A 24,132-nucleotide genomic window follows, 5' to 3' on the forward strand; every position below is an offset into this window, starting at 1 on the left:
TGTAAATATGTTACCAGTTCAAGCATGAAATTCTGCCTTTGGTGACCAAGTAGGAATCTTAACATGTTAAAGAGAAAGCTAAATCCGTGAGATACCGATCGATGTGAGAGAGAGGGGCTTGTGAAGTGACTATGTACAATATGGCAGAAGATGTCGTCTCATGTCAACAGCGAGAGGTTATCACTCGCTGCGAGTGAAAATGGCGTCGCCTGTAGAAAAGTACTGTCTTCTTCTCAAGGTAATGGACAGGAAAACTGTAGTCTGACTCTAGACGGTAAGTGCCAAGAACAGAGAGAGTTCTCTTCTAAGTCCTCTGACAGCGCCAGTTTGTCCGAAGAGAAGATGGCAAAGTGGGAACTGGGATAACAGTGCTCCAGGGTTTTATGATCTCAGAGTGCCCACTCTTCAGTGAGCTTCTGACCTCAAAACACATGTCTGGTACCTGCTGCTGGCAGTAGCTGTGACCAAGCAAGGACTAGCTGCTGGAACTTTTAGAGAACAGACAATATATTCCATCCGCAGAGGTTTCACATCCTAACTTGGACCCAGACATCAAAACCCAGTCGCCATGGCGTTAGTTTCCCCCTCAAAGAAGAAGAAGAAGAAGAAGAAGAAGAAGGTGTTTGAATTTTTATCTGAATTTCGCTATTGCCGCCATCTTTGCCATATAATAAATTGCTCTTAAAATGGGCAATTTAGAAATGAAGTTCTGGAATTCTTTTCCTCAGTATGCCAGGAAACTATTTATTATTGTTTCCTTCTTCTCTGAAATTTTAGTAATGGTTTAATTTGCATTTAAATTTTGGGAAACATAGAAATAAATTAATAATAGTAAGTTCACCAGCGATTTAATCACACACATTGGGTTCGTAATATGCAATGATGTGTGCGAATTATTAACTATTCGGGATATTTTTGTCTGTAAGAGGTCTCGCACGGAATTACATGTAGGTATGGCGACATGAGGGCAGCCTCGCTAGCGTAGGTATATTACAGTTTCTTCCTTATTGGTCGTCGATAGGTTACATTTGTAGTGTAAACTAAGCTCATTAGTCTGGCCCAGTTATGCAGAAGATATCTATAGTAGGCACTCGTCTTGAATTTGTTTTGTGAAAATTCTGTTTTCTCCGCAAGTATAAAACTAGAAAGAACATCTATATCTCATTCATTCGTTCGAAGTTCAGACACAACATGAATAATCAAAGAGTCCGTACTGCATATAAGACGTAGCAGATGATTTACTCACAGTTAACAATATATTCAGGACTATTACGCAGTGGTCGGACGAATTTCACATTAAACCCAACATTTCGTCCTCATCTGTGGAAGATATTTTCAAGGTGGATGGTAGCTTCTCTGAGCGTTCGAGACCATTAGCAGCAGGGTAGTAGCTTCGAATTCAGTTCATTCCAAGCAATGTTGACAGTGATTTAAAGAGATAAGGCTCGGATTGTTTGCCCTGATCGGTAGTGATGTGGAGGAAATGCCGAAGCGCGAAATCCACTAATGAAAGAGGGTTGTGGCTACAGTTACTGTTTTTGCATCTTTCATATATTTCATTGGATAGGCTTCAGGCCAACGAGAGGAATGATAAATCGGTGTCAGCGAGCGTTGACACCCTTTTAACAGCGGTAAAGGTGCAATGATGTCGACGTAAACATTCTCAGATCGTTGATTCAGTGCTTTGAAAGTATCGAGCAAAGATGTAACGTGCAGAGTTAATTTGTTGTGCTGACAAACACTGCACTAACGGACAAATGTCTTGCAATCCCTCTCGATATTTGGTCAAATAAATAACTTTTTTTCACTTTTCTTACAGCAATCCTTACTTCTGGATAACAGAGGATGAGGAGAGAGAAAACTGCTTACTTGCGAAAATCTTCTGTAACAAACGGTCCCACTTGTGACGTTGGTACGTTGCAGTGCAGAGCTACATTCGTATTTGAACACGTCAGAGCTGTAAGCCTGACATGGCGATGTCTTGTCTCTCTTCTGAAGGAAGGTGAATATGAGCTGCTCATGGTCTGTGATAAGTGTGAAATATCTACCTTCAAGTGTGAGCCTACACTTCTTGGCTGAGGCATATACTATGTAGGCCTCATGGTCGTGTGTTGATCAATTTCCCTGTCAAGGTGGTTTTTTACTTAAGAAAGCTAGAATTTGTTAGTCATGTAGTACATGTCATTGTAATACAGCTCCAATGGCGGTCGATAATTCTTTTATCATAAATACAAGAGTTGTGTCAGGAAGAGGATGAGTTAATAATGCAGCCATTGCAATAGGAGTTTTCACTCTGAGGATGGATGCTTTCTTCTCACCGGTCCGCTGTAGCCTGTCTCCTGATTGCAAGTTTCAGGAATCTGTTGAGAAGCTCTGCCAATAATGTATGCTTGGCACAAGACGTCGAGAAAAATTTGTCAAGCCCAATAAAAGGAGTAATTCACGTGTTGTAGTTGGCTGGGGAAATTGATAACTACCTTCCACTCTTTTATGGGATAGCAGGATTCCTTGTACACTGATACGTTGCCCTGAATAGTTTATTTCTGTTACTCACAGACAAATTATGATGAGTTGATCACCAAGCCACGTTCACGTAGTCCATTGAACTGTTGCTGTGTGGGTGTTAGATGCTTTGCCTTGTTAGATGACATTACAAGCAGGTTATAGATATAGACCTATCAGATGTCTAAGTCTCTAGTTATTTCATCCATGAAGCACTGTAAAGTCTCGGCGGCATTGCTCAATGCGAATCACATTTTCAGAAATTTCTTAAGTCCAAATAGAGTACAAACAGTGGTTTGGGTATATTATTCGGTATGGAGGGTAAGTGATAAAAAACATGGAGAAAATTCTTTTTATGAATGTACATAGTAAAGTACAACATGTGGCGTAGGGAAGCTATCAGATATCTTTCTGGCATTAAGATGGCGATATTAGTAAAGCTATCCGAAATCTGGAACGCAATGACCAAACTTGAACCCTGGCAACATTACGTGCAGTCATTGACCCTCAAAGTACGACGTCACAAGTCATGCCCTCTTTTCAGTTACTACACACTGGTGGGATATCCCTGTTCAATCCAAAAACTGGTATTATGTTTAAAAAATACATAAACCTCACCTGAATTGCAGAAAATGGCGCCATGTACAAAAAAACTGTTGCCAATATGACAATATTCCCATTATGGTAAAAAATGTAAGCTTCACCTGAATTACATAAACTGGTGCCGTTCAGCAAACCCATCTCTCTCTCTCTCTCTCTCTCTCTCTCTCGCTCGCTCGCTCTCTCTTACACACACACACACACACACACACACACACACACACATACATACATACACAAACACACGTACCTGCATTTTGCGCCATGTTCAAAGATTTTCCAAACGAATTGCATTATGTATCAAAAATTTACAAGCTGCTACTAAATTCCGTAAATTGGAGTCATGTTCAAGGTGTCCAGACGATCTGTATAATTTATGAAATATACGTTTATTACATGTACCTCCACATCTAAAATGCATGTCAAAAATACATGACCAACAAAATTTTTGTGTCAAGTGTCACAATCTTATTTTCACGTTTAAAACATGTAAAGGGTGTTACAGTACTTCCGTATCTCAATTGTTCTATTATTTTACAAAGCACATGAGGGTTATGTATAAATACGAATTTCGGAGGAAGGCTGCAACATTTATTGATCAAAACTACGAGATGTAAACACACAACATATCCAAAACAAACGAACTGATCAAGCATAATTTTGGATGGAAAGAAGGCGTTTTGAAGCCTATTTCTTTAATATGCAAATGTAATTTCATAATGCTGCGAATATGAAACGTAAACATACAGCATGGCCAAAGAATATGTTCGACAAAGTTCCGCAGACATAGAGGAACGCTCGATAATTAGGAAATACCACCTTTGTGGCGAAATAAAATTACTTATCATATAAGTAAGAATTTCGATTATCAAAACGCAAGTTAGTTATTGTAATATTTAAGTTTAATTCCAGATCTATGATCATGAACGGAAATTCGATCTTGCAACAATTGTTACTCAAAATACGTATGGTTTTGTGTACAAAACACGTATGGCACTAACGTATTAATTTAACCGTTTTGTAAACTACCAAAATATACATCAGTCATATAAAAATCTCTAATAAAAATTGCAAGTTAAGCAGTATTTGTCGATGACTAGAGTACAATATTTGTGCCACACTTACTGATACACATTTATCCCTTAAATATTTCCAGAGCTAAATTGTCTGTATTACTTATCAAAACACTCGCAGTCTGCTCATTGACACTATTCCCACGACTTACACGTTTGTCGATGACCTCAGTTTGATCTCTGCACCACACTTTAAAGAAATTGAAATACATAAAATTTGTTCTGTAACACTACTGCTGCTCTGACTTCCAGCTTGAAGTGTCGCTATTGGTAAGCATATTTTGATGTTTGTACCAAAGTAAGCTAAGCTATTTCTACATCTAAATTTGTCAAAAACTCGTCCTAGTTTTATTAAAACCGATACCAGTCAGCCAAACATTTTAGAGACAACACCTATGCTAGGGTATTAACATTATCCTTCAGTAGAAAGCATTTATCATCTTTTCCGGATAATTCTATGGTAACTTACCTTGGCACACAGAGGAGGTTATGTGACACTTCAGTGAAATAGCTTACTTAAAATCAGTAATAAACATTTTCATGGATAATAAATGAGGGTTGCTATGCTTTCGAGTACTTTTCAAAGACACTCAAACTTTATGGCTGGGTGTTTGTCTCACAGTATAAAACCTTCATCATCATCTTCTGATAATGTTAACTTATCTTGTTACACAGTGTAGGTTACATGATACTTTGCTACTCTGTAGATCAACATGTTACAGCAAAATTGCGACAAACTGCATTATAATTCTGGAGCAAAATTCCAACAAAATTCTCCATATAACACAATGTTTGTAAAACATGTGTGGGTTTCATATAATGTGTTTAAAGTAATTTTTAAGCTTGGTTTGTTCTTTTTCCAATAGAGACAGGAAGTAAAACAAAAACAAGTTCTGTTGTAAACATTATTTACTGATGCGTATGATTTGTTTTTTTTTACCGTTTTTGTATATTTTGCGTTTTTACACACTAGTGGTGGTAATGGTAGTAATAGTAATAGCAGTAACCGTAGAATATCCTTCTTTTCATAATACTCCTTGGAAGCTGTTGATGTCATAACATATGGCACATACTCCCTCCTTTGTCTTTTATAAGTAACACAGCATCTTCAGGGAGTCATTGTTTCAAATTTTTTGTGCAATGTCTGAGCGTCTTAGCAAAAACAATTATGTCCACTTTTTGACACGTTTCCCATCTTTGAATGAGTATGCTGCTTCAGCTCTACAACTAGTTTGTGAAAACCTTCCATTAGTTAACTTCTGCCAATAGGGACTCTATTCTTTTAACTCTTCAAGATTCGCGTAACTAACTAAGTTTCATATTTTTCAATCAGTGTACAGGAGGAGCCATTTGTATTTGAACTGGACATTTTTCAGAATTTTTATACCTCATATTTGTTATGGGATATTTGTACTGTTTACTAGCACTAGCTATGGGCTATCAATCTTTTTACTGCTCCAAACACATGAAGCAATTGATGTTCTACATAGCTGAGAATCATTTTTTTATTTCCCCTACTCAATCTGCATATGGAGAACTGGAACAAAAAGTATGATAAGCAGGAGAGGCAGCGATAGTTGACACAAATAAATACGCAATCATAACTGAAAGAGTGTTCTAACCTGAAAATAGGGGTCAACTACTCGATCTTAAAACTGCATTGCTACAACAGAACTTCATAGTGTGTTTCTGCAGTGCGTGGCAGCTACTGGATATTAAAACTGTATAGTAACACCAGTAGCTGAAAGTGTGTATGTGCAGTGTATGTCAGCTTCTGGATCTCCAATTGTATTGTTATACCAGTGTGTATGCACAGTAGATGATACTATGGCGAAATTATGGTCAATTGACAGGGTGACAACCTTTGCACCATGTACTATTGGATGCAGCAAAGATGGCCGCTTTATAAGGTGACTGCTATAACCCTGAATTCTTGACAGTAGTAGATGTAACGTAACTTGACAATGAGCCTCAGCTATTGGATCTTAAAACTCTGTTCTACCATCAGCAGCTGACAGTGTATGTGCTATAACTTGGTAGTGGATGTTGGCTACTAGGTCTTCCTCGCTTTATATTTGGTTCCAGTTAAGCATCAAATGAAACTGTATCATACATCATTGTCTCCCTACATCATTGTGTTACACCAAAACCTGTAACAATATACCTCCAGCATAGCAAAATAGTTAGAAATTGCCGCATACATCGCCATGTTACAGTAAAATTACTACATAAATCACCATTGCTACTCGAAATTTTAATAAATGGCCCGGTTATAGCAACAATTGAAACAAATCGCCACATACATCACTAACTAAGCAATCTCAGAACTGTTTCAGCAAGTAGCAACTTGCTCCACTATGAAAAACTGAGTGCTAGTTCCGCAAGGTCTGCAGAAAAGACGGCCGGAGTGGCCGTGCGGTTCTAGGCGCAACAGTCTGGAGCCGAGCGACCACTACGGTCGCAGGTTCGAATCCTGCCTCGGGCATGGATGTGTGATGTCCTTAGATTAGTTAGGTTTAATTAGTTCTAACAAGGGAACCTCCCCATCGCACCCCCCTCAGATTTAGTTATAAGTTGGCACAGTGGATAGGCCTTGAAAAACTGAAAACAGATCAATTGAGAAAAAAAGGAAGAAGTTGTGTGGAACTGTGAAAAAATAAGCAAAATATACAAACTGAGTAGTTCATGGGAAGATATGCAACGTCAAGGACACTGGGAATGCAGGAGCGCCGTGGTCTCGTGGTAACGTGAGCAGCTGCGGAGCGAAAGGTCCTTGGTTCAAATCTTCCATCGAGTCAAAAGTTTAAGTTTTTATTTTCAGTTTATGTGACAAACTCTTATGTTTTCATCACTTTTTTGGGAGTGATTATCACATCCACAAGAAAACCTAAATCGGGCAAGGTAGAAGAATTTTTTTACCCCTTCGCCAAGTGTACAAGTTAGGTGGGTCGACAACATATTGCTGTCATGTGACGCACATGCCGTCACCAGTGTCGTATAGAAAATATAAGATGTGATTTCCTGTGGAGGAATCGGTTGACCTATGACCTTGCGATCAAATGTTTTCGATTCCCATTGGAGAGGCACGTCCTTTCGTCTACTAATCGCACGGTTTTGCGATGCGGTCGCGAAACACAGACACTAAACTTATTACAGTGAACAAAGACGTCAATGAACGAACGGACAGATAATAACTATGCAAATATAAAGAAACTAAAATTTTCACCCGAGGGAAGACTTGAACCAAGGACCTCTCGTGCAGCAGCTGCTCACGCTACCACGGGGCCACGACGCTGCTGAGCTCACTTCGTCCATGATGTTGCCTATGCGGCCCGTGGACTACTCAGTTTGTATATTTTGCTTATTTTTTCACAGTTCCACACAACTTCTTCCTATTTTCTCAATTGATCTGTGTTCAGTTTATCAAGGCCTATCCAATGTGCCAACTTATAACTAAATCTGAGGGGGGTTCGATGGGGAGGTTCCCTTGTAAGTTCTAGGCGACTGATGACCTCAGAAGTTAAGTCGCCTAGTGCTCAGAGCCATTTGAACCAAGCTATTTTCTGCAGGACAGCTTCTGTGAAGTTTGAAAAGCAGGAGACGAAGTATTGGCGGAATTGAAGCTGGAAGGACGGGTTGAGTCGTGCTTGAGTAGCTCAGATGGTAGAGCACTTGCCCGCAAAAGGCAAAGGTCCCGAGTTTGAGTCTCGGTCCAGCAGACAGTTTTAATCAGTCAGAAAGTTTCAAAAACTGATTAGTGAGCAGGTTGAGACTTTTGATGGCATTAAGTCAAGACTTGCTCCAGAAACCAAAAACGCTTAGTCAGATTCGTGATGTCACGGGTATAGGTCACTATCCTACCCACGCGATCACAAGTCATGCCCCCTTTTCTCTGTCACATGCGGGGTCATTGTCTTCTAACACATGATGTCATAAAGACAGGTGGTAAATAAATGTCGTGTGACTAGGGTCTCCCGTCGGGTAGACCGTTCGCCGAATGCAAGTCCTTCGATTTGACGCCACTTCGGCGACTTGTGCGTTGATGGGGTTGAAATGATGATGATTTGGACAACACAACATGCAGTCCCTAAGCGGAGAAAATCTCCGACCCAGCCGGGAATCGAGCCCGGGCCCTTAGGATTGATATTCGGTCGCGCTGACCACTCAACTACCGGGGGTGGACAAGACAGATGATGGAATCCATTATATCATGGTGGTGTTGTATGGGTAATGAAAATAAATCAGCCATTCACACTGCAGTATTTGACTCGCGATTAAAACGATTGTCACTGTGATGTCATGTATTCTGCCATCTTAGACTGTGACATCATACAGTCAATCGCAGTGATATGCACGTAGATGACATCATAGTAAATCTGGTGTTGTATCACCACATCCCCCTTTTAGGATGTAATTTTTTAAACAGACAACATCAGCAGATATCTTTCCTTACACCCAGCTGTTGAAACCTTTCAACCAGGTGCGTATAATAATTCAGCTTGACTGTTTCAGACTTCTTTCCCAGACGGGCATCACAACGAATTTGAATTTCTGCAATGAACTGGTTAAATTAACTTCCTGAAAGCTTGGAAGAAGAGAGAGACAAAAAGTGAATCATTCGCATAACATCATTTTCATGAAAGTTCCTTGACTTCTCAAAAGTTGACATAATTCGTAGTAAAGGGAGTGTTGTGTCGCCACGGCCCCCGTTTTGGTATCTTATTATTCAGACAGACAGCATCAGTAGACATCTTACCTACACCCAGTTGATGAAACTTTTCAATCAGCTACGCATAATAATTCAGCTTGACTGTGAAAGGTGGCTACACTGAGCCACAGCGCCAGAGATCGCGCTAGAGAGTATTGTTCTGCCGCCTCCACTGGCAGTGATTATTGAGAACTCGTAGTGGGCAGTGCTTTGGGAGAACTCGTGGTAGTCAGTGCTGAGATGTCGTAGTGAGGAGTGTTTGTTGAGATGAGCTAGTAGGCAGTGCTTGCTGAGATGTGATACTGAAAAGTTCTTGTTGAGATGTGATAGTAGCGAGTCGGTGTGGAGAGATTGTAATGTCTAGAGTGCTTTTCATCAATATAAATTAAGGTAACAAACTACTTTTCTTTTCTTTCTCATTATTTCAATGTCCTGAATAATGCGTCATTACAGGTTCAGTCAACAAAGCATCTGGCTTGTGTTCTTGTATTAGAGTGTAATTCTGGTTTTCTTGAGTAATTATGGTATTTCTATTTTCTTTAATTAATTCAGTATAAATGATATTTAAAATTTCTTGTGTTGTTGAAGAAGAACCGTGCCAGATGCGTACGTTGAGTCATACTTCCACACACAGAACAGTTACACTTGTGCTTTGGTTTCGTAGGTTTTATAGTTGCTGGGGACTTAATTAATTAATTATGTTAATGAAAATTTCCATTTCATTCTTTGTTGTTGTTCTATGCAGTCAGATTGCGTAATAATACTAGTCAGGGCCAACCGTTACGAGACTTCGTAATCGGACAAACTACTAAATCAAAAAATTAAAATTATTTGCATTATATTTTTAATTAAGCCCCCATGCACGTGGCGACCGCTGTTTCGGATCGTCCCTTGGAATCTTCTGATTGTAAAAATAGTAGACAGTAGTATTGTTGTAGTAATTTGTAGTTTAGTAATTGTAGTCTATGTTGCATGTGTAGATTTAGTAATTGGAATTCTTCTGATGGATTTTTCAAAATTTAATTTTTATTGTCTTGTCTACGGGTTTGATAATTTAGTGCAATTATTTCAATTGTTCGCTAATCGTGTTTGAGGGAAACATTTCGTGTGAATGGTATTGTTGGAGATAAAGAGTCATTGTGTGTAATTTTCATATAGTGACGAGTTTTGTACATTTTGTAAATGATTACGCGATCAATGAAAAAGGCAACAATGATGAATAGTCAGAATAACGAAATTGTTGGCATGGCGAACTCGCCAACACAGGAGAACAGGATGATGAATAATTAAGTGGAAAACAATTTAATAAGTCGGGAAAATAGTCCGGAACCATTTCAAAATTTTTCTCAAACAGAATACGAGATTAACGATAGAAGATTCTGAAATAGTATCGAACACAGATAGCTTTACAGTCATGACGAAAGAAGTTGGTTTCGCGGGAAATGTTAGGGGCGAAAAGAATTTCGAACCGGCTATTATGGAGTAGTTGATGGGTGCAATATTAAATTTGGGATCTGAATTAAAAACAGTGACAACACGGTTAGACTTACAAAGGGGAACAATGGAAACACGGTTAGACTCACTGGGATCACAGTTGGGATCACAAATAGGAACAATTAAAACAGAGATAGGAACAATTAAAACCGAGATGGGAACTTTGGGATCTGAATTAAAAACTGATATGGGAACTTTACGATCTGAATTAAAAACTGATATGGGAACAATGGAAACACGGTTTGGATCTGAATTAAAGACAGAGATGGAAACAATGGAAACACGGTTAGACTCACGAATAGGGACGTGTTTCAAAAATACGAATGTTGAATCAAACAAAGAAATTAGAGAAGAAGTACAAACGGTTTTGAATGCTCACGATAATAGTTTAATTTCAACAGGAATTAGACAAGAGGAACAGGACAGGGAACAGGAAGAAAAAGGTCGCGTGATAGTACAAACATTTTCAGAATTAAATTTACAACGAGCACACGATAAGGAAGAAATATTTGAAAGAATTGAGGAATCCGTACCAAATGACTTAACGCAACAGTGTGAACAGTCAACTACTAAATGTGACAATACCGAAACCCGAGTTGCGGCACTTACGGAAGACGTAGACTTGTTGGAGAGAGATGAGGAGATTTCGGATAAATTGGCAGGTCTTGGTTTACATGGGGACAGAGATTCGGATGATACAGCTCCATTACCATTTGCAGAAACCGAAGAGTACCAGAACATAAATAAGCATGTTGAAAATCAGGCAAAATCTAATGAACGCGTTAAAAAGGAATTTGAGGCATTACAAAAGCAAGACAAATATATTAAAAGCGAAATCGTAGGAAAAGACAGCAGACGAATTTTAGTATCACAGATAGCAGAGGGCTTTGAAGAAAGTAATTTGTTTCATTTACGTGATGCAACAAGAGAGCGCCAGGCGCGCGAACTTGACAATAATCGACATTCGGACTGGAACAGACGCGGTAGGTCTTTGTCGCCGCGAGGCGGAAGCTTTGACTGTAAACACTTCTTGACTGTTCGGAAATTTAAGATCATTCGCAATTCTAAGAATGACATGCATCCATGTTCATGGTTAGATCAATTTACGTACGCACTTCCGCCAAATTTGCCACTAGTTCACAAACTGAAATTTATGTGCAGCTATCAAAATCATCAGGGGATTCACTACACTATGTGAATATGTGCCGTAGCGTTCACAGGGCCCCGAGCTGTAGTGGTGCTATTTCCCTTTTAGTTTTCTGCACCGCTGCCTACTCTTTCACTATTCTTTGCATCTAAAAAAAAAAAAAAAAAAAAAAAACAATTCTTCTACTATCCATCTATCTAGACAGTAGGTAAAGAATAACCGGATTTGACTGTTTTACCCAAAAGTGACTTTGGAAATTACCGTTTGGACTTACTGTATTTTCTGCAGCATTCATTCGTAATTTAAATGAAATTTTACCTGTTTATTTTCGTGACAATATTACTTCATATGTTGACGACATTCTTATTGCTAAACGTTCTTGGAGTGAGCATAACAAAATTTTGGATTCATTATTACGTATTTTTGCACGAGTAGGCATGACAGTGAACTTGGAAAAATCTGAATTTGGTCGTTCTCAGGTGAAATTTCTCGGTCACATTATTTCTACAGAAGGTATTCTTCCTGATCCAGAGAAACTAGACGCTATTCGTAATTATGCTGTTCCTTCCACAAAACGTGATGTTTGTAGTTTCCTTGGTGTCTGTAATTTTCTTAGACGCTTTGTTAAATTGGACGATTTGGCCACACCTCATTTACGCATTTCAGTTATGCGCACTTTGGTCCCAGAAAATGCTTTCATAAATTACGAGAAAATTGTTACTTCAGTAATATGGAAAAACGTATTCGATCTGTTCTTGCCAAATGCAAATTATGTCAAAAGGCTAAGCCGCCAGCTATTTCTCACAGAGCACCGTTGTTTCCTATCATTCCAGCGAAATTAAAGGAGATGGCTGCAGTCGATTTGTTCGGTCCAGTGGTTCGTTCTATTAATGGTTTTGCGTACATTTTCGTAGCAGTGGAATTGACATCAAAATATGTGTGTTTTACACCTTTACGCAAAGCAACAGCTCGTTCAGTATCTAATGCTTTCATCAAACACTTTCTTAAGGAAGTGGGTCATGTTGATAAGGTTATATCAGATAATGGATCACAGTTTCGCTCTAAAATTTGGCTTCGTACTCTACGGCGTTGTAAGATTAAACCAATTTTTATTTCCCTTTTTTCATCCTCAATCTAATGCTTCAGAGAGATGGATGAAGGAAATCAATAAATTGTGCCGTCTTTATTGTCATCAGAATCACAGAACTTGGGATCAGTATCTTCATATTTTTCAAAACATTCTGAATGAACTTCCTAATGACTCAACTTCTTTACCGCCTCTATTGATATTAAAAAATAAAGTACCAACAAATCGCATTTCTGAAATCGTTCCTTTCCCGCCTTCACGGAAACTGCGGCATTCTGAAGTTGTGAACCTGGCTCTGCAAAATATTGCATCTGCGGCTGCAAGAAGAGAGAAATCAGCTAAACGTCCTGGTCGTTTAAAAATTTTGTCAGTTGGTCAAAAGGTGTTAATTAAGTCTCATCGTTTGTCTCATAAAGGAAAAGGCTTATGTCGCAAATTTTTTCTGCTTTATAACGGTCCATATAGAATTCGCAAAATTATTCATGTAACACAGTTGAAGTAGAAACTCTTAAATCTCGACGCTCTAAGGGAATACATCACATATCGAACGTAAAAATTTTTGTGGAATGACATACTTTTGAGAAACCAACAGTTATACGTAAACAGGTGGAGAATGCAAGGATACCGCGCCGTGTTCCGGCGGCGGCAGATACTCAAAGCAACAGTGAAGTCTGCGCGCCGCAAAAGGCAGTCGTTGACCGCAAACAATTACTTCATACGTCACGCGCCTACAGCTGATCGAGCGCACAGTGTGAATGCACTGACAGCCGTAAACAAATACACAGTCTAATTTTTCCGACTAAATTCTGTATAAAGCTATGGTGACTTTATAAATTATGTTATTAACGTTCAGTATTTTTCAGGATACGGTTGTATAAAATATTTAAGACCCTTAGGTAAATTCTGTGCGTGTCCGACGTTAAGACGACTTGCTATGGAGAAAATTTCAGGAAGAATGTAATTTCGAAAAAAAAAGTAATAAACTAAAAAGGGTAACTATTAATTGAGTTTATTTTTCAGGTAACATGTTTCCACTTAGGTACGTACTTTAGACGTAATTTGCTGCTTGCGATTACGTGACTCATACTTTGTGCTAAATTTCATGTTCTATGAATTTACTTGTGAAGCGACGTGCTTGTGTACATTTACTGATTTTGACAATGTTTTATTAATGAACAGTGTTATTACTTGCGTATATTATGCATCGCTTGGCTGCTATGCTTTTTCACTGATGTCATATTTTTTTATTATGTGCCTGTTGTGTTTATTTATTTAAGTTATAATTGTCACCTGATTAATTGTGCTGACAGTGGTTATGTATGTAGGTTACACTTTGTGATTTATCTGCTTGCGCCTTCATGTTTACTTATTAAGATTGCATATGAACATTTATTTGCTTATGCTGAATGATGCTAATGACTTGTTTATTACGTAAGATATATGTTTGCTGCTGTGCGTATGGATTGCATATTTACACACTTCTGTTTTGTTGTCATAACTACTCTTTAATTTAGAATATAGAAATGCTGATATACTGTGTACGAACATAGAGTTTAGGTTACACTGTGGTATTAATTATAGATTGTTTGCTTGGCAGAGCCTCGTTGTAGGGATTGTGCTGCATCCACTTGTTGACATTCTGTTCTCTACTAGTATATTTACTCGCTATTGCATGTTTTGCTTACGCTCGGTGCTTTATATTTTTAAGATAAGAAAATGAACTGCTATAATTCGACGAACGACATTAGTACGAGAAACTTCATAGAAGTCACATGAGCTGGAGGTTTTATGGAAGCTGTATAAATTTATGCTAATAGGAAGGAAGATAACGACATGACATACCAACACTAGGTTTAGACCATCGACAGTTATTACACTGCATTTTTCGTGAGTAATTGAAATAGGAAGTGACACTTGACACAAGAAATACTCCACATGTTTGCTTCTGCCATGATTCTTGAAGTGGTGTACACACTGTGAAATATTATGATCATTCACACTCCGTAATCGTAATTAATTACTGAGAGTTATTCGAACTAAGTCTGTTAGAGGTCATGTACGCATTTCTTTTATTTAATGATGGACAAGGTAAACAAAATGTATCTTATAATTTATAATGAGTAGCAGATTTGGATCAGATGGATTACACGAGAGGTTGTGTGTTGACATTGTGTCTTCGGATTGTATGAGATGATGAATTGAGGTTTGCATTAGGATTTTGTCTGCACTTGTTCGAGGAGACTGACTAGAGGAAAGAGTTGTTATGGAAGTGAAATGATATTGGTGCTGAGGTTTATATGTATCGACGTATTATTGAGGTATTGAGATTATGTGAAGTTGATGATTATTGGAGTTTCGTGGACAAGAGGTAAGGTAAATGAGGTATTATTGAAGTATTGAGATTATGTGATGCTGATGATTATTGGAGTTTTGGTGGATAAGAGGTGAAGTAAGTGAGGAGCATATTTTTTTTTTTTTTTGTTGGTCTATATGGAACAAGGAGGATAAAGATGGCAGACTAGAACACTCAAGTAGAAGGAAGATTGTCTACACACACACTTTGTTAAATCACTAAGCAGTATATTCTTTTTTTGAAGAGAGGAAGTATTTGCATATCTTGGCTCACTGACAGTTGTTCAGCAACCGTACATTTTGATCTGGCTTGGCAAACATTGGTCTTGACATGATGACTATGACGTTGACTAACTATTATTGACTGTTACACATTGCTGCCACTACTACTTGATACACATGATGAACATAAAATTTTGACAGAATTGCATCTACACAGTTAACACTATTCAACTACACAGTAGCACTTAATGTGGATGAAAGATGAGTGAGTGTGTTTTGTGTGTTTTCCTTTTATAATCCCAGAGAAGTGATCCCAACCTATCTCCTAAATATTATTTTACTTGTTGTTGTGGCTTGCTCTGACACCCATAAATATTATAGGTTTACTGGTATTTGTGTATTGTAATAGTTAATAGGACAATTATCTGATATCATTTGTGTGTTTGTTATGATTTGTATGTTTAGTGTAAAAGCATTGTATGTGTATTCAAACTATTGTTCATACCTGAACTGTCTGATTAGTGATGGTGCTGCACTTTTCAACATGATTGGTGCCACTAGGACACGTTTAATTTCTGCTGATGAACAGTGTGATTAGTGATAGTGAATTTTATGGACTGCGGTCAGCAGCTGGTCAACATTACTGGGTGCCACTGATGGACTGCTTCTACCGAAATGGTGTTACTTGTTGATGTCTGCACCTGCTCAACATTGCTGGGTGCCACTGATGGGCTGCTTCTACTGAAAAGATGTCACCTGTTGATGTCTGCACCTGCTCAACGTTGCTGGGTGCCACTAATGGAACTGCTTATACTGATATGGTGCTACTTGTTGGTGTCTGCACCTATTTAACATTGCTGGGTGCCACTGATGGACTGCTTCTACTGAAAAGATGTCACCTGTTGATATCTGCACCTATTCAACATTGCTGGTGCCACTGATGGAACTGCTTATACTGAAATGGTGTTACTTGTTGGTGTCGGCAACTGCTCAACATTGCTGGTGCCACTAATGGAACTGCTTATACTGAAATGGTGTTACTTGTTGGTGTCTGCACCTATTCAACATTACTGGGTGCCACTGATGGACTGTTTCTACTGAAAAAATGTCACTTGTTGGTTTTTGCACCTGTTGACCATTGCTGGGTGCTACTGCTGGAACTGTCAACTACTTGTTTCTTGGGCTATGGAAAGCGTTTATGTGAATATTTGTATAAACTGATTTTTTGTGTATTACTGTTTGTGAAAAGTTATGAGACTCTTACCTGCACATATTCGTCATTGCTGACGCTATTGATTGAACTGTTTAACCACATAATACTTGTGTAAACTATTATGTAAAGTCACATGTATGAAAGAATTTGTATTGCTTACTGTATTTTATATATTAGGTTATTGAAAGGTCAGTGCAAAGCCAAAATTTTATCTAGTATGTGATATTTACGTATTAATATTATCTTTTATTTTTGTCTGTATTTTTTTGACGAATTTGGTGGTATTTTCACCACCAATGCTGGCAAAAATACCATCAAATTCTAGCCTGTGGAGGAAGGGCATATGAAAGGTGGCTACACTGAGCCACAGCGCCAGAGATCGCGCTAGAGAGTATTGTTCTGCCGCCTCCACTGGCAGTGATTATTGAGAACTCGTAGTGGGCAGTGCTTTGGGAGAACTCGTGGCAGTCAGTGCTGAGATGTCGTAGTGAGGAGTGTTTGTTGAGATGAGCTAGTAGGCAGTGCTTGCTGAGATGTGATACTGAAAAGTTCTTGTTGAGATGTGATAGTAGCGAGTCGGTGTGGAGAGATTGTAATGTCTAGAGTGCTTTTCATCAATATAAATTAAGGTAACAAACTACTTTTCTTTTCTTTCTCATTATTTCAATGTCCTGAATAATGCGTCATTACAGGTTCAGTCAACAAAGCATCTGGCTTGTGTTCTTGTATTAGAGTGTAATTCTGGTTTTCTTGAGTAATTATGGTATTTCTATTTTCCTTAATTAATTCAGTATAAATGATATTTAAAATTTCTTGTGTTGTTGAAGAAGAACCGTGCCAGATGCGTACGTTGAGTCATACTTCCACACACAGAACAGTTACACTTGTGCTTTGGTTTCGTAGGTTTTATAGTTGCTGGGGACTTAATTAATTAATTGTGTTAATGAAAATTTCCATTTCATTCTTTGTTGTTGTTCTATGCAGTCAGATTGCGTAATAATACTAGTCAGGGCCAACCGTTACGAGACTTCGTAATCGAACAAACTACTAAATCAAAAAATTAAAATTATTTGCATTAAATTTTTAATTAAGCCCCCATGCAACTGTTTCAGATTTCATTTCCAGAGGGGCGCAACTACGAATCTGAATTTCTTCTATGGACTGGTTACGTTAACTTCCTGCAAACTTGGAAGCAGAGAGAGACAAAAAGTCTGTCATCTGCATAACATCAATTGAATGAAAGTTCCTTGTCTTTTCGGAAGTTGACATAATTCTACTGTCCTCAACAAAACTCAATCATGAAAATTATGAGTCTTCTCCTGGGGAAATCAGACGCAAATTCCATCTACCGCTTCCACATAGACATTCACTTTAGAAACTTTGATAGACAAGAAACAATTTTTCACTTCACCAATGCTTTATATATTAACATAGTCTTTTCAATAACAGTTATGTTTATCATAAGTAGTCAAGCCAAGGACAAAAACTCAGCTAACTACCATTACATTTCCGCTACAATACTGACCGTCCATTTTTAACTTGTGTCATAGAATTAAATACATTTAATTTAATTTATTTGAATCAGAGGGCGATACCCCACACCAGCAATATCTTATACCATGCGAGGCCTTCACCTGGTGAATGATAATGGTCACTTCTCTACTTGGCAGCTACACCAAAGTTGCTGTCATCGTCCTGTTGTTGTGCTGTTCCATGACATGAAACGCACACAAAACAAATAATTTAAAAACACTATTCCAATTTTACAAATGAACAAATACATTGAACAGCCAAAGAAACTGGTACACCCGCCTAATATCGTGTAGAACCTCCTCGAGCACGCAGAAGTGCCGCAACACGACGTGGCATGGATTCGTCGAAAGTCTCAAGTAATGCTGGAGAGAACTGACCATGAATCCTGCTGGGCTGTCCATAAATCACCAAGTGTACGACAGGGTGGAGATCTCTTCTGAACAGCAAGTTGCAAGGCATCCCAGATATGCTCAGTATTGTTCATGTCTGGAGAGTTTGGTGGCCAGTAGAAGTGTTTAAACTCAGAAGAGTGTTCCTGGAGCCACTCTGTTCCTATTCTGTACGTGTGAGGCGTCGCACTGCACTGCCAGAATTGCTCACGTCCGTCAAAATACACAATGGATATGAATGCATGCATGTGATCAGATAGGATGCTTACGTACATGTCACCTATCAGAGTCGCATCTTGACGTATCAGGGTTCCCATGTCACTCCAACTGTACGTTCCCCACACCATTACAAACCTTCCGCCAGTTTCAACAGTCCCTGCTGATATTCAGGGTCCATGGATTCATAAGGTTGTCTCCATACCCGTACACGTCCATCCGCTCGATACAATTTGCAACGAGACTCGTCCTACGAGGCAACATATTTCCAATCATAAACAGTCCAATGTCGGTGTCGACAGAAAAAGTTGATGAATAAAGCTTTGTGTCGTGCAGTCATCAATTGTACCCGAGTAGGCCTTTGGCTCCGAAAGCCCATATCGATGATGTTTCATTGAATGGTTCTCACTCTTACATTTGTTGATGACCAAGCACTGAAATCTGCAGCAATAGGCCGAAGGGTTGTACTTCTGTCAAGCTGAACGATTGTCTTCAGTTGTCGTTGGTCCCGTTCTTGCAGTACCTTTTTCCGGCCGCAGCGATGTCGGAAATTTGATGTTTTACCGGATTCCCGATATTCACGGTACACTTGTCAAATGGTCGTACGGGAAAGCCACACTTCGTCGCTACCTTGAAGATGCTGTGTCCCATCGCTCGTGCGCCGACTACAACACCACGTTCAAACTCTCTTAATCTTGATAACCTGCCATTGTAGCAGCAGTAACCGGTTTAACAACTGCGCTAGACACTTGCATTATATAGGCGTTATAAATTTATATAAAATTTTTTGTTACTTCAATTTGGATACTTTCTGTATTTCTACTGACAGTCAGGTGCCCTATCTTATTTTAGAAGAAGAGACAGACGTTTAGATTAGGTCATACTCTCCTAATACACTTTGTAGTCTATTTCTGTTCTATCGCTAGTTACCATCTAATACCGTTATGACAACAGATGTTACTATCCCTTTCAAGTAGATAACAATAATTATCAGTACTTCTAGTATCACATCTTCTAATGCTACTACCATTTATTATAAATCTTGAATACAGTAAAATACCTTTAACACTTATAGTTATGTTTTGGCGAAATTTACAATTATCATTTTATGTTCTGTCATGTACAGTATTTAAAATAAGATATTACCTTATTGCAACTGGTTTGGAGCATTCATTTCCATGATGTCTTATACCATTTATCATTTGTTAAATTCTTTTTTGTTTTCAGTCTATCAAATAAGTAAATTAATATTAAGTTGATGAATGTATACAAGGAATATACTTCAGATAATTCAACGGTTAAAAATGAGTGGCTGAAATAATACTTGAGTGTATTTCTTTCGATTTTTTTTTTCGTGAGGACCTACCTAAATCTGAATCTGCAGCTGAAAACATGGAGAAACTGCACACAGTGTTATTGGACGATCGGCAAATAATGTTACGTGAAAATAATATCTTAGAAGTATTGGGACAAAATCTAAAGCACAGTTTAGATAATTAACCATACGAAATGCAATGTAAGTTCAAAAAAGTAAAGGAAAGAAAGTGAAGTGAATGTAATCTGACGACCTGGTCTCAAAAATTGTGAAATCAGGGTTCATCTTAAGGAAAGATTATAGTCCTTGTTTTCCGAAATTCAGAGCATAGTTTTATTGATTATCTTATGAAGGACAAAACAATAACTGGCAAATGCTTTGAAATTCTTGTGGACCAACTAGATAAGAAAAGTAACTTCGCCAGCTGGAGTGGCCGAGTGGCTGTAGGCGCTGCAGTCTGGAACCGCGCGACCGCTACGGTCGCAGGTTCGAATCCTACCTCGGGCATGGATGTGTGTGATGTCCTTAGGTTAGTTAGGTTTAAGTAGTTCTAAGTTCTAGGGAACTGATGACCTCAGAAGTTAAGTCCCATAGCGCTCAGAGTCATTTGAACCACCAAAAGTAACTTCCTTATAAGCCTGGATTCAAAGAAAATATGCTATTCCTCCAGAACTATGGAACTATGCACAAAACTGTTTGGCAATAGGAAACCTAAGGAGTTTGAAGTGTGTATTGTTGGAACGGATACCCGATTCACCATACTTAGTACTCTCTGATATCTACCTCTGTGGGCATTTGAAGATATTTGTAATTTGTGGCTGGATAACGTTATGAGTCCAATTAAAATATTGTGGTAGAGGCAATTGGACATTCTGCAAAAAATTAAATCAAAGTTAGAGTATACTGTTAGAAAAAGTCAACACGCTGTAGATAAAAGAAGAATGCGTCGCAAAGTAATTACAGTTTCGAGGTAGAAACGGTTCTCTGCTGTTGGGTTAAAAAATTTACACCCTTTCCTCCTGTAACCTTTATCTACACACGACTGGACGAGCTTCCAGCTTGGTTCGGAAAGTGGTAACTACATTCTCTTGCTACCATTTTGCAACGAACATAACTCCTTCTTCATGAGTCAAAGGAATTCCGCATCTACTAAAAATTAAATTTTTAATTAGCACTGATATTTTTGCTTGTTAGGTAACACTTTGTCCTCTTTTAATGTTTTAATTTCTTATGCTGAAAAATGGTATCTCTTTTTCGAATTCATTAAACTATATAGCGCCGTAAGAGCAGAATAAGTCATCAAATTGAGCTTAGAAAATAAATGACAGGAAGCAGTCCTGAAACATATCGTTACTTAATCGCGAAGCCAATATTCGTATTGTCAGGAACGAAACGATGAGTTGGCAGCAATATATAAGGAAAAGGGCCGTGGGAGAGATCTGGTCTACAGTTGTTGCTGAAGGGACGTAGAGGTGAGTCAGCAATGGATTTTAGCGCATTCACCGCCACATCGGCGGAAGTGGCTGCTTCAGTCGCTCTTCAGCTTGAGAAACGTTTGAAGCACATGAGAGAGTGTAAACCGGGGCGCCGTCGTAGCCTTACCGGACGAGAACTGAATTTAAGTGCTCGAGGATACGTTTCTCTTCCCAGCGACTGCACTTTACCACTTGGTCCATTTATTACAAAATATTTGCCTGCAGGGACGAGAAACTAGTAGGTAGAACACAGAAATCTAAGGGTTCTGATTTAAAACTTGTCTTGGAAAGAACAGACGAAATTACGCAAAGTATCTATCAGTTGATTTTTAGGTCCTATTTGTGTTTGATTTTAATTATGTTCCCGCACTATCGTTTCCCAGTCGACGCTTGACCTTCCTTTTACACTGTACGATATTTTAATATTCCTTCTTTCATTACTCAACCACTTTTGTTTTGCTCATAAAAGAGAAATCATTTTTGCGATTTATAAACATACAGCAGCTTCCGATTAACTGGACGTCCCTTAACGCCCACTCATCATTACCTGCGAAGAGCTAGTTCCTTGAAACTTCGTGGTAGATTAAAACTGTGTGCAGGACCAAGACTCGAACTCGGAACCTTTGCCTTTCGGGGGCAAGTGCTCTACCATCTGATCTACCCAAGCACGACTCAGACCCCGTCCTCACAGCTTTTCTTCTGCCAGTACCTCGTCTCCTACCTTCCAAACATCACAGAAGTTCTCCTGCGAACCTCAAAACTAACACTCCTGGAAGAAAGGATATTGCGGAGACATGGCTTAGCCTCAGCCTGGGGGATGTTTCCAGAATGAGATTTTCACTCTGCAGCGGGCTGTGTGCTGATATGAAACTTCCTGACAGATGAAAACTGTGTGTCGGACCGAGACTCGAACTCGGGACCTTTGCAGGAGAGGTTCTCTAAAGTTTGGAATGTAGGAAACGAGGTACTGGCAGAAGTGAAGCTGGAGGACGGGACGTGAGTCGTACTTGGGTAGCTCAAATGGTAGAACACTTGCCAGCGAAAGGCAAAGGTCCCGAGTTCGAGTCTCGGTCCGGTACACAGTTTTAATCTCCTAGGAAGTTTCATATCAGCGCACACTCCGCTGCTGAGTAAAAATATCATTCCAGCTAGTTCCTTGTTACCCTACTCCATTTAATGGACTATATATGCAAGAGTAGTATGACTATGATAATAATTTTGTGTACTTTAGTTTTGGTTATGTTCAAACAAATTCAAAGAAATAAATTGTACAATGTGCATTTAGCATACATAGAGAGCAACAAATGGATGCATAAATAGGACAAAAATTAAAGTAAGTAAAAAACATAATCGTACACATGTTACAGTCACATTGATGTGGCCACCACCAATGTTCGACGTCAGCGGGCAACCACTCACAGACATCAAGTAGCAACGCTAGCAGTGGAGGGTATGTAGAGCGTATCGGGGGGATTCGGCAAACAGTGAGGTCGTCGTCATAATGCGGAAACGGACTAATTTATCTAACGCCCACAAGGGCATGACCATTGCCTTCAGGCCAAGGGCGGAAGCATTTCCGAAATAGCGAAGTCTCTAAAACTGTTCGCGTGTCCCCATGGTTAAAATATACTGTGCATGACAAAATGGTGCTATCCAAAACCAACACCGAGGAAGCTGTGGTACACATGGGCCATACATGACAGAAGTGAATGACGGCTGCAAAGAAATGTATGGGCGATTAGACGTGCAGTTGTTGGGTAGTTGAGCGCCCACAAGAAGGGGCTACCAGAGATGTCTCCTCAAAGACAGTTCAGCGAACGTTGATGTTAATGGGCTACCTCAGCAGGCCCTGGTTCGTTCATACATGCTGGCTACTGTTCATCGTCCACGAAGGTTGGAGTTTTCACGCCATTGCCGCAGTTGGACGTCCACTGAGTAGCGACAGGTGGCTTTCTCAGATGAATCATGTCCTACGTTCTAACGGACAGATGGGCGTCTGAAAGCAAAGACCCTGCAACAACTATCGGAAGGGTCCAGGCCGGCGGAAGAAGCGTTATGGTCTGGGGAATGTTTTCGTGGCATTCCTTGGTAAAGGAAGTCATTCTGGAAGGCGCAGTAGATCAACGCCAGTTTGCATCCCTCCTTGGGGACCATGTCCATCTCCACACGCAGTTTGTTTTCCCTCGGCACGATGGCCTCTATGTACCAGCAGGATAATGCAGCGTCTCACACAGCTCGCAGCGTAACGTGCGTGGTTTGAAGAGCACCGGAATGAGTTTACCTTATTCTCCTAGTCACCAGACTCCCCGGATTTAAACCCAATCAAGAAATTTTGTAACACATAGATCGGATTGTCTATGTCATGGATCGTCAACCGCGAAATCTAGCGCACCTGACCATGGCACCCTAGTCAGCATGGCTCCACACTCTTGTTGGTACCTTCCAGAACCCCATTGATCCTCTTCCTGCACGTCCAGCAGTGGACCGCGTTGCAAAAGGTGGTTGTTCAGGTTTTTTACAGGTGGTCACATTAACGTGACTGGACACTGTAACTGTAAATAGAAATATCTAGATTTAAATAAACTGCCAAAGAATTACTACCAATCTCATTTCAAAATATATAACACTATATTATTTTCTGTGTATCGTTGATCAATGAGGTTGCCTAGCATAAATAGGCGAAATATGTTTGGTAAAAACAAATTCGGTACCAATAGAACTCTGCAAATCCTTGTGAAGTGTATGGCAGATGGTACATAGCACAGCACCACATCTCAGGTTTCTGCCGCTCCAGTCGCTAATGAAG

The sequence above is a fragment of the Schistocerca nitens genome, chromosome 9, assembly GCF_023898315.1.
Source record: "Schistocerca nitens isolate TAMUIC-IGC-003100 chromosome 9, iqSchNite1.1, whole genome shotgun sequence".
In the NCBI taxonomy this organism is placed as follows: Eukaryota; Metazoa; Arthropoda; class Insecta; order Orthoptera; family Acrididae; genus Schistocerca; species Schistocerca nitens.